Source organism: Meles meles, chromosome 9 (genome assembly GCF_922984935.1).
Source record: "Meles meles chromosome 9, mMelMel3.1 paternal haplotype, whole genome shotgun sequence".
NCBI classification, from domain to species: domain Eukaryota; kingdom Metazoa; phylum Chordata; class Mammalia; order Carnivora; family Mustelidae; genus Meles; species Meles meles.
This window is the reverse complement of record NC_060074.1, coordinates 52,326,059-52,338,771: the sequence shown is the minus strand read 5'-3', so window position 1 is coordinate 52,338,771 and position 12,713 is coordinate 52,326,059. Positions and strand designations below refer to the sequence as shown.

The 12,713-nt window shown below is 40.7% G+C and overlaps 1 protein-coding gene across 2 annotated transcripts in view; it reads right to left on the bottom strand.

Annotated features, from left to right (window-relative positions):
* GALNT13 (polypeptide N-acetylgalactosaminyltransferase 13) overlaps positions 1–12,128 on the bottom strand; it is a 554,323-nt gene extending 542,195 nt beyond the window's left edge. The window contains exon 1 of one of the 2 annotated variants that reach the window (XM_046019643.1): positions 11,729–12,128. The gene's annotated coding sequence lies outside the window, so the exon portion shown is untranslated. The remainder of the gene's footprint in view (positions 1–11,728) is intronic. The other variant, XM_046019644.1, reaches the window with a different exon arrangement.
* Positions 12,129–12,713: the final 585 nt, after the last annotated feature.

Below are 12,713 nucleotides of genomic sequence, written 5' to 3'. Positions count from 1 at the left end.
CATACTTGAATGGGTCTTATTGATTAGAAGACTTTGCTTTGGGATAAGCAAGATGCTGATCATTAGGCTTGAAGACTTTAAGTGCCAAAATAAAAGAGACTTTATTCTATGGTTCTAGGATGTAACCCTCATTGCCCTTATTGCTCCTCAGCCATTTAAGTAACATCATTAGAATGTACTAAGAGGTATAATGAGACAGTTAGTGAAAAACACTTGCTATAGGGTTATTTGCATACGAAGTAGAATTACTAAGTAGTAAGCTGTTATTCCATCTATACAGGTTGATTCATTATTCTGTGTCAACTCTAGTGTCTCGTTTCTGTCCTCTATTTTTCTTGGCATTATGTCCTCTATATTTCTTGGCCTTTGGGGGCTTGTTCAGGACACAGTGGTTCCCTCCTCAATTTCAGGCCACTCTCCTCTATCTTAAGTTTTCCTCTACCTTGCTTTACTCTACCCAATTTTTAACAGTCTGATATCTTTTTGATTCTTTAATTTATGCTTAAATTAATGAGGTTTCAAGAAAAAAATATAATAAATACAGATATGTATCAATACTTCCTCTTAAAAACGGATACTGACCTGTTTAAAAGATTCCACCGACCTAGAGAAGCTACACTTAGAACCCTTAAAATGATAAAAAAAAAAACAAGCAAAATTATTATACTATTGAATATCAACATAATCATGATGGCAACAATGCTGCTCTTAATGATTCAAATTTTCTCTCTCTGTTGAAAGAAATGCGAACTGCACATCTGCACAGGTCTTAAGGTACACAGGGTAAAAGCAATACTCCTGATTTCATGTTTATGAAATGTCTTATACTGTCCTTTTTGTGGAGAATGAGACAAGTGATTAACATTCTCAGAAAAAAAGTATTTATTGAAGTTCAAAATTATTTAATGAGATAGTTGCAAGTATCTTATATTTGTGAAGGTTATTTTTCCTCACAAAAGGAATGGAAATGATGCATACACGTTATCCCACTTGAATTAGAATTTTACATAGATAGTAAGAATCTGTGCATTGTAGAAGCAGAATGGGCCTACTGTTGTCTGCAACAGCAAATGAAGTGTCTCATAACTAGCAATTCAATGTGTTAATTCAGCTGCACCATCCAATTACCTACGATTCATCTCAACTTAGTGCACAACAATAAAACTTTAAAAATCTGTGACAAAAATGTCTGCTCTACATTTATCAAATAGGGTAAACACTACCCAAAATCAGGAAGTGAGAGCCACAGAAACTAAACTATTAAAGTTGTTCATTACAATCTATCAGTTAATATCATAATTTTTGACATGAAGTCAATACCCAAGAGTTAATAATAAAATACATACTGGATGTTTTGTATAGAAACTCTGACCAAGAAATATAGAAACTGTGTGGCAACTGAAACTGGCATCCCTTCAAATAACACAGCATTCCCTTGGAGCCACGGGCCGGCCAACTGCCAACTGACCACAGGGCCCAAGTACACAATTCTAAAAGTAGACAAAGGTAATGAGATGTGAATTTAGCATCCCCAGCCTCCTGCTAAATGACCCAGATGCAAAAGCTAGAGCGTCTGTCTCTTACCTACTCAGAACTAACTGATGAAATGAACAGAAGCTCTTTTTGTAATTTTTTTTTAACAAATCAAGAGTACTAGTAGTCTAATCCTGCTACATGTGGACTTACCAAGCCACAGAAGAAAGACCATTTAAAGTAAAGTAGACCATGAAGAAGAAATAAAGGAAAGGAGAAGTAAGGAAAAGATACGGGAGAAGAAAAAGAGTATCAAGAAACAATAAACACATATTTACTTAAGAAGAAAATACAGAGGCACACTGACAACCTAGAGGAGAGGTATAAAATCTGAACCATATTCAGGGTTCTCACATTTTTCAGGACAAATGACATACAGTCCCATTTGGGACTTAACTATCAAGAGAATCAAAGAAAGACAAGCCTTGTGGATTCAGAAAAAAAAAAAAAGATTCAGAAAAAACGAATTTGCTGTGAGAAAAAAGGAAAAACTATACCGAGTTTTGATACTAAGCTAGTTAGTAACCCCATAAACCTTCCTTTCACTTATAGACTCTGAAAACAGCACTGTTAAGTACAAATTTTAGATTTTTTAAAAAGATTTTATTTATTTATTTGACAGAGAAAGAGAGAGATCGAGATCACAAATAGGCAGAGAGGCAGGCTGAGAGAGCAGGTGAAGCAGGCTCCCTGCTGAGCAGATAGCCTGATGGGGCCGGATCCCAGCATCCTGAGATCATGACCTGAGCCTAAGGCAGAGGCTTTGACCCACTGAGCCACCCAGGCGCCCCCAAATTTTAGCTTTTAAAAAACCAGGCAGGTGGAGTGACTCATTATTGATGGTATGTAACTGAAATAATTTACATAACCCAATCAACTATCAGTCAATCTAAAATAGTATTTATGTTTTTTAAAGACTAAAGAAAAATCGTTAAAACACTGTCCTAGTACATTAAACAAAAATAGTAAAGAGAAAGTTGGTGAAAATCAACCAAAGGTCATAAAGAGAAAATGTATTTTATCAAAAATTAATACATCAGTTCTCACAGATTACTAGTGATTACAAATTATAAAAATATGCCATTATAAGAAAAACTTGAAACACTTGAGAAAAAAAGCCAGAAATTTCAGCAGGATTTCCTCAATCCTTCCATAAAGATTTCTTAATGTAATTTAAACATTTTATCAGCAATATCACAGCAAAATAAGCTATTTCTTATTAGATTACACATACATATCTCAGTTACGGATTACAATCTATATAGAGAAATCTAACTTAGTTAAGGATTTAATTATTTTTCCTCCTGTCTGTATAACTATATGTTAATTTCTTCGTTTTGGGGGAGGTGGGGGCAGTCTGCATCTAAGTAGAGACAACATACTTAAGAAATCCATTCCAATTTTCCCACATTTATTCTCTTACATAATTAACTGTCTTTTTTTTTTTAAAGATTTTATTTATTTATTTATTTGACAGAGATCACAAGTAGGCAGAGAGACAGGCAGAGAGAGAGGAAGGGAAACAGGCTCCCTGCTGAGCAGACAGCCCAATGTGGGACTTGATCCCAAGACCCTGGGATCATGACCAGAGCCAAGCTGAAGGCAGAGGCTTTAACCCACTGAGCCACCCAGGAGAGAACTTCAATTTTTACTTGCAGCTTGTCTTTCTTAATCCGGTGTTATGACTTCTAAGATGTAAACAATTTTGTTTCCCACTGCAGAAATCCGATTTGTTGGTCAGGTTTTCTTCCTTCATTTTTAAAGGCAAAACTTACTTAAATAGGAAACAAGACCTAAGAATCTGGGTTCCATTTTCAATTCTGCTACTTGGAGCTTTGTGATGTAAAGCAAGTTATTTTATTGACCATCTCATCAAAATAGCGCAGTACTTGTCCTGTCACTCATCAGCTCAGTCTGCAACAATTCACTTAACCTTTCTGTGTCCCAATTTCCTTGTGTGTAAAATGGAGGTACTAATAAAACCTACTTTGGAGGGCTGTTATGATAAAAATGAATTAGTATCTGTAAAGCACTTAGAATTGTGTCCATAACATAGTAACTTCTTTTTTAAGGGAAGAAAGAGTCTACAGTAATGTGAAGCTATTTTAATTATTACATAATGCTGGGGTGTTCTTTCCCAACTATTCTACCCTAGTTAAAATTGAGTGGTTTCTACCATAAGGAATCCACATGCCTATTTTAGAATGCATGACTATTCAAAACCATAGAGTAATATAAGTAATATTAAAACTAATATTGATTACAAAAGTAATAACTGGTAAGTAATATTAAAAGAAACTATTCTGTTTCTTAAATATGGAGACATGGACTTGACGGTTCAGTTTAATTCTATTTGCTCCCCTTACAGATTACTGGCCTTCACACTTGTAGCAGTGAAAATTTTTACTATTCCCAGGGTATCTGTTTTAGGCTCCAGGTCCTAATGTCTGCCCATTTTTATTGTTTCTAAAATAGCTGGTTACTACTTTCTTTTATTGTGAATAGTCACTACTTTAAAAGCTCAAAATGAAAGAGGAATCACTGAGTCCTAACAGCTTGCCCAGAAACTACATTCTGACTTCAGATTTGACTCTATTTTTCCTTTAAGATCTACAGTTATTTTATATTCTGAGTACTATTTTGAAATTTTGGCATCATGAAAATGAAATCAAATGCACAACTATGTTTACTAGAATTTTAGCATTTCTTGTGATAGTTCAAGTCTCTGAATGTTAAAATGTGTTAAGTGTGTAGTTGGGAACACTCACTGACATCAGAAGTCCTATGAACAAACTCTGTAGAAAAATATGCATTAATTTGTTTTAACAGCAATTTGTTTGTCATTGTAATTTATGACATAAATGAAGGCACAATTTTAAAAAGAAGCGTGGGTGTGGAGAGTAATCTGGCTGTGCTAAAAGGACAGTAACTACTACCTTTTTTAATAAATAACAATTAGTAAGTAAATCTGAAAAATGATGAACTTGAAGTAAATCAGTTGCTTAAAATGTCACTGTATTTAGAATCATCTAGAAAAGTATTTATAAAAATAGAATCTGGAGGCTCCTGGGTAGCTCAAGGGCAGCATTCAGGTCAGGTCAGGATCTCACGGTCTAGGATCAAGGCCCACATCCCAGGCTGAGAACATGATCGGACCTGAAAGGCATCTGGCTATCCGCTCAGCAAGGAGTCTGCTTCTCCCTCTGCCTCTGCCCCTTCCCCTTCCCTTTTGTGGTCTCTCTCTCTCCCCCTCAAATAAATAAATCTTTAAATAAATAAACAAAAACAGATTCTGTAAACCCATCCCAGGCAAATGAGAATCTGTATCAGTGGGATCTGACAGACAGATCTGTTAGCAAGGATACGAAACGATGCCTTAGGTCAATTTTGCTACATTCATCTACCCCCACTGGCATTTTTTTCCCTCTTCGATGGCCCCAGTAGTCTCTATCCAAAGCAAGCTGGCATTTAACAGCTTTAACAGTTTTACAAAAGCAGTTAGAAGTTTACCTTTGCAATTTTCTCTCTTACCTAAAGCAAAACTGCTTTGTCCTCACTAAGGCAAACAAAGAAGTGAAAAACGAACAGAAGGCTGTTCCTTAAAGGCTGAACACAAAGGTTTGGGGGAAGGACAGAGGAGTTAAAGTTCTTAAGACATGCTCCTTTATTTCGGCCCAACATTCACCTCTTGTCCCAGGACACAGACTGCCACCATCTCAGTGACACTGATTTGTGTTTAACTGCCATGAGGGAACAAGTCACCTCCAATTCTCTAATCCTTCCAACAAACACTGCCACAGTAAACTGAGGCTAGAGCAATTGCTAGCATCTTGGGTCCAAATTTTATTGCCCAGGCTACGACTGGCAAAAAAGTGGAATAGCTATAAGGGCTGTGTATTTCTCATTAAGTGACAGGTAGGACTACCATACTAGCCTGTGCTGTCTATGGGCACAAGGCACATGGGTAAGATAGGAAATTACAGAGGTTCCACCAAGCAGGGTTCCCAAGCACAGACTACAGAAGAGGGTGAAATAACTTACCAGACTGTGATAAAATTTTCATCAGTCTTTGTGAAATTTGAAAAATAAGTGCACTGTAGAAAAACGCATAGAAAGCTAAATTTATTCTATTTTAAGAACTATATTTTGATAATCAATTCTGCCATCTTAGCCGGTGTACAAATGTCTACCCTTTTAGAACACAATGGTGATAGAAGTAGACTTCTTAAATCATTCTTACCATACAGAAGGAAATGTTCACATGAAGGTTGGCACTCATTTTTATTTTTTAAATTATTCGTCAGTGAAAATGTCAGACTAAGAACTACCAGAGCATTGTCTTCATCGAAATAAAGAACTGATGTGATCCCCGGTGCTCATACATACTAACGGTGTAATTCTGAGTGAGGGAGTCCTCACGGACACAATGGGGACAGTAATACTACTTACTATTCATATGCTTATGAGGATAAAACATGGCAAGACCTATTAGATGTTTACTTATCCACAGTACAAGGACAAAGTAAGTATCCAACAGATTTTATTTTCTGAACGTGTAACTTAATTCACCATTTTTAACTTCCTCATAAATAAATGGAAATGGCTGTACCTTCACACAGATTTGTTTCCAAGTATTTGTTCTCATTTTTCTTTCATTAGATTAATGGTAGTATCGTATAGGGGTCTTGATAGTCACATAAATCTCATCCTCTCCTATCTGAAACTAATTATATAATAAAAATCTCAAGAGGAAATTAATTCAGTTATTATGCTTCTGATCTACAAGAACATAATCCTCCCCATATGTCAAAATCCATTTTTTAACAAAAAAAGAGGTGCTGTGCTTATAATATCAAGGCAATTAATATTAGGCAAGAGATTAAGTTGACATTTACTACTATCTCTGAGGCGTAATTTAGATGATTTTGAATATGCAGGCTTTGCTCTAAATTCTTCTGTTTACAGTGGCTACTCAGCACTTGTATTATGATCACCAAAATGCCAACTAACAGTTTAATCACACTTCCTATAATATTCTATAAGAGCTTAAATAAGATTTAAGTGATATCAATGTAGTTTAATGTATCAGAATCCTAATTAATTTCACATCCTGTTAAAACCCTGATATGCTAGATCTTGGACAGTTCCCATCTAAACAGTAAGCAGTTCCAAAAATAATAACAATAATAATACAAAGGAAGTCTGAATATTTAATATGAGCAGCATTTTAATTTTCTAATATAACAGAAAATATGATCACAATTGTGTTCATATCTACAATGTTAACAGTCACAATTTTCTCTGCATCCCTCTCAAGCTATGTTGGAAGGATTTACCATTAACATGGAACAACTTTCAACAGCCGATATTTTGTATTTTGCTTTAGGTCTACTGTGAGGAGTGGACAATTATAATAAGGTAAAGGCTGAGAGAGAACCCAGGAGTTCATAAGGACAATTACATGTGCACATTCGAGTGAAGTTGAGCCCCATAGAGAAAAGGCACATCTCCCTACTTTCACTTATATTTTAAATGGTAGGCCCCAGAATTCTCAAAACTAAGAATTTCAGCTTAAATACATAGGTCCTGACTCATACAAAGACCATAAAACCAGAAAACTCATAGCTAAAAATAAATTTTAGCTAATTCATTTATAAGCGAACTGGAACATACATTCATCACATAGGTATCTTTAACCACCTGTTATTTCTTGGTAATCAAGCAAAGAGACTCATTAAAAATATTTTTATAATACACTATATTGAAAGCATATACATAGATTTAAATCTGAATCCAGAAAAAACAAGTATCAAATGAATAAAGTCCACCTGATTTGTATTTTGCTCCAAAATATATTGCTTATAATGTCCCAAATGGATGACCAACTACTGAATTACTGTGTGCACTCACTTTCACAAATTTCTTTTTTAATTTTCTAAGTATTAAATTTCACAACACAAAGCTGGACTCTTCAAAAACACATGTCTGTAACTGAATAGCAGATGTCCTTTATTAAACAATGTGCTTTAAGATAGAAATTGTAAACAGAAGTCTAATCTGGGGGTACCTCGTTGACTCGCTAAGTAGATCATGAAACTCTTGGATTTTAGGATTCTGAGTTCAAGCCCCATTTTAGGTACAGAGATTATTTAAAAATAAAATCTTTTTTTAAAAAAAGTCTAATCTGTTAAAACAACAAAAGGTTTATCAGAGCAGACAGTACCAGATCTTTATATGTGATTTATGTGTGTGAACATCTGTGTGAGTGGGTGGGTGGGGGGTGACATTAAGGAAGGACATCAAATAGACTGTCAAAGTCAGTATGAGTCTCGATTCGATGTTTCACATGTGTTTATTCCCATAACAAGAGCAGAAGGAAGGAATGAGAACCAAAACCCAGTTGAAATTCTTTGAATAATTAGGCATATGGTCACTCAAACTTCAAAGTAGTGATCCTGTAAGGTCTCATTAAATTTAAGACATGTACATGTTCCTACTACTGATGACAATGCAAACCCAAGGTGATATATTAAAAGTCATAGTCAAGAATTTCTTGTTTATGGGGCACCTGGGTGGCTCAGTGGGTTAAAGCCTCTGCCTTTGGCTCAGGTCATGATCCCAGGGTCCTGGGATAGAGCCCTACATCAGGCTCTCTCCTCTGCAGGGAGCCTGCTTCCTCCTCTCTCTCTGCCTGCCCCTCTGCCTACTTGTGATCTCTGCCTGTCAAATAAATATATAAATAAGATCTTTTAAAAAAAAAAAGAATTTGTTTATTTTAAGAGATGCCACTTGAGATAGTGATACCTAAAAATACCAATAGAGACTGTTCATCTCCATAAAACACAATGAACACTTATTAAAGACATGGAGTACTGTTATTTCTTTCACCTAGTGGACCTTATTCATACATCATTCTCAATCATACTCTTTACTTTCATTTGATGTTATTCAGAAATATCCTCTGTATTTTTCAACCAGAAAGAATAAAAATACTCATGTATTGCCTTCTCTCACCTTCTCCCTAAAATGCTAAGTTTAAAAAGCTGCACAACTTCTATTCCATGAAATCTTCCTGTTAGAACTACCACTTCTAAAAAAGAAAACAAAGGAAAGGAAAAAAAGAACTACCACTTCTAAAAATCAAGCAAGCAAAATGGAAACATTGTATTTCACTCTGACAAAACTGTTCAATGTGAATTCAATGCACATAAAATTAAAAAGTTAAATATGCCTCAATATCATCAGTAAATCAGAATATATCTCAACCAGTATCAGAATTTCTACCTTCACTGTATCTTTGCTACTTTTAAATATAAAACATTGGGTACAATGTCAGGTGATCTATAAGCCAATATTTTTAAAGCAAAATTGCCTTGAACACACTCCTATACAACAGTCAGGGCAAATCCCCAACTGTTTTGTGAAGTGACTACCCTATCATCAAAAAAATAATATGGGAAAAACAAAGACCCCAAAACAAAACAAAAAAACAATACTGCAGCATAAAAATTCCTACTAGTACCTTGTGCCAGGAGGACTACATTTCCAGGTACTCTGGCAAATTCTCATATATATGTAGTACCACACCTCTCATATATATTTGAAGCAGTAAGGAAGCCTATAAATTATTTAAGGCAAGTGATTCAGTTTGCAGATCAATTTATAGCCCCAAATATTTTAAGCTGACAGATCTGTTCCTTATATTAAAAGAGAGAACTTTTCACTTGTGAAAGACCACATGAAAGTATTCACTAACAAATGATGTCATGTTGCAGTTTACTTTCAGGTAGGAAGATTAAGACATGCCAGCCATCAGAGCTTCTAAAATCATTTCTTCAATTTTGCAGTGACTTGTTAAAGAGCATCAGCCAAGTCTAAGACTTGCAGAGAGGGGCAAATTCAAGCAGTGAATGAACCAAAAAGGGACAGCAGAGTCATGTTTCAACATCCCTTCTACTAGTCCTCAATTCCCATTCATAAAAGACTAAATGAAACAGAAAAAAAAAAAAAAGAGGCAGAATCCAACTTCTTGTTTGTAGGCTCATTAGCATAACTGGGTGACTTAAAAGCCCATAATTAGCTGCATGCTAATCACTCAACTAGCAAGTTTTTATTAAGCATTTACTAGTTTTCCCACACTGCACTAGGGTCTACATATCTGAAGCAGCATCCCATTCCACTATGCACTCTCGAATCCAGAATTAATCTACACCAGCAGCACTGTACCTCTTTGCAAAAGCTTTCATTCCTTCCTCTCGGAACCTGATCTCAGACACAGTGCCTCTACTTAAGCAAGCAGCTTAAGCCCTGGAATGGGATGAGCATCACACACACGGAGAATTAAAAGCATTTATTTAAACAAGCAGGAGCAGCCAGAGAAAATGCTCAGTGGAGTTGAAGGTGGGCAGGGGCATAAGGAAGAGATGTGAAATTCTGGCTTGTGGCAAACAGTGCAGAGAAATGCACATTTCTCGTGTTCAAAGCCTGCCTTGGGCTATGAAGATTTTCCAAATCTATCCATCTGTGAAGTCACTCAAACAGGGTTTCAATACTAAGGTTCTAATTCTGCAGGAGAGAAGGAGTTTGTAAAGATCAGGGAAAAGGTAAAATTAGTAATGCAATGCAAAAGTGAAGATGAGGAAAAGGAAAGGATGGGTGAAGGCAAGGAGAATGATCTGGGAAAGTGAAAGGTACAAAATATGTCACCAAATAGGCTGACCTTACTTTTCACTATTCTCAAACAAGCTGGTTTCTTTAACACTAGAGGGCATGAACGCAAGGAATAGCGCGCGCACACACACGCACACGCGCACACCACACATACACACACACGGGGACGACAGGGAAGCAACCCTGAGCAAAGGCAGCCTTCATATAAAACTAAAGATCTGACGGCCCAAAGAAAACCCGAAATTTCTGGCGTCTAGAGCAGCCAAGTGTCTTTACCCTGCAAATAAAATCTCTACGCTCTGTTCCTGGGAAGAGTGACCACGATCTCTCCCAAGGAAACCACTCAAGGATTGAGTGTTATGGCAGTTTAAAGCATATAGCCCCCAATGCTCCTCTCCTCCGCTAGCAACACCTTTGCCTCACGAAAGCTCCCACCCTTTCGAGGTCAGTCCCTGGATCCAAAATCTTCATCCGTCTCTTCTCCTGGGGCTACCTGTAAAAGCTGGAGATGGAGACTATCTACCAGGAAATTCAACTGATCGTAGTCAAATAACGGAGTAAGGGGAGGGGCGCCCGCAGCTTTCACTGCCAGCATCCTCTGTGCGCTCGGGTTCGCGGCCGCGAGGAGCCGGGAGACTGGCCATTGAGCAGCTCATTCAGCCCCTCGACTCCACAAGAGCCCACACAAGGGCATCCTCTGCACATCCTCTGGCTCTGACCAGGGACATCTTTGTACCTGGAGATGCCCAGAAGGTGGGCCGGGGCGTGCTCCACTGGCCAAAGCGCCTGGGGTCTGGGGATCTGGAAGACAGGAGAGGCGAGGAAAGGAAACAGCGAGAGGCAGCGAGAGGAAAACGGAAAATATGGCAAGAAGGAGAGACAAGCCTAAGAGACAGAGTAACAGGAAGAGACATCCCAAGAAAGACAAGGAGGAAAAGAAACAGACCCGAAGGGCGCAGGGGGAGCCAGAGTCAGAGGGAAAGTCAGAGAAAGAAACTGAGTCAGAGACAGAGACGCACAGAAAAGAATGAGAGGCCGAGGGGCACGAAAAGAGAGAGGCAGAAAGAAAGGAAGGCAATCGTCGAAGAGGACACCCCAGCTCCAGACCGTCCGCGGTGTCAAGCCGAGAAGCGTCCGCGCACAGCAAGCCCCAGCCTCCCGCAGCTGGTAGGAGAAAGTTGCCCCTGCCGCCGAGCCACCGAGGCGCAGGGGGTGGCCAGCGACCCGGAGCTCAGCCAAATAGCGGAAAAAGCCGGGTAGAGAGCGGGCGGCGGCAGAAAGTTCCGCGCCTCGCGATCCTCCCTCCGCACCTGCAGCGACCCGCGAGCGCGCTCAGAGTGCCCAAGGGGCTGTCTCGCGGGGTCCGCGGGCGCCCCTGACCCCCGTCCGGTCCCGGGCGCTCGACTCCGCGCCCTACACTCGCTGCGGGACTTTGCGGCACCCACCCGGGCACCCTGGGCACCCGGAGAGGACTCGCCCCAGACAATTACCAGGAAGAGAAAGGGAGCAAGAGAGAGACGGAGACCTGCTATCGTGGCCAAGGATCCCGCGAAGAGGGAACCGCAGTCCACACGCGGGATTCAGCTTCCGACCAGCCCAGCAGGCGCCGGTCGGCCGCGCCGAGAGTGCCGGGTGCGCCGAGCCCGCGCTCACCTGGAACCCGCGCCGGCCCGCGAACGCCGCGCGCAGCCCCGGCTCCCGCCCGCGCCTCTCTCTTCACACTTCCCCGGGAGCGGAGCAAGCTGGCTCCGGCTTGGGCCAGCCCCAGAGAGGCGCCCTCATAGCGCAGCGGCGGGCTGGAGGGCTCCGCGAACGCCGCAAGAGCGGGCGCCGAGGCCGTAAAGGCGCAGGAGACCGAACGAGGGCTCTTAACACATTGTCACCTCGGCAGAGCCGCCGTTACCGCCGCCGCCACCGCCTGGTCACTTCGCCCCCAGCCCCCGCCCCCCTCCCACCCCGGCCCTCTCCCTCCCAGCCCCTCCTCCTCGCGCGGTCCCTCCCCCTCCCGTAACCCCAGCCTGGAGGCCTCTCACTGGGCTAGTATCATTTACGTAACCAGCACCCTTCAGCCCTCCTCCCTCCCGGCTCCCGCTCCTCCCCGGGCTGGGGCGGTGTGCACCGAGCGCGCTCCAGCTGCTCTTAGAGCTGCTGCTCCAGCGATGTGCACAAGTCCCGCGATACTTGGCAGGCACGGCTCCCAAGAGCAACTGTGGGGTCGACTCCTCTCCCCTACAGAGCGTTTCGTGACCCCCGCCATCCAGGTTTTCCATGGTGCAAAAGCCGACTTGCATACACGGTGTTAGTCTGGTGCACCAGCGAGCCTCTTACAGGGATGCTGGAGGATCGGGGACTGCCCTCGGGGAAAAGCTGGGGCAACCCCACCCCCTGTCGTAGTGTCTCCAGTGGAGAAATGATGCGGGGGACTTAAGGTTTCAGAGCCTTGAAGCAGAAAGGACAGACAAGAGTTTGGCCTCTTGTCCATTACAGTTTTTACACCTGACAGGATCCTA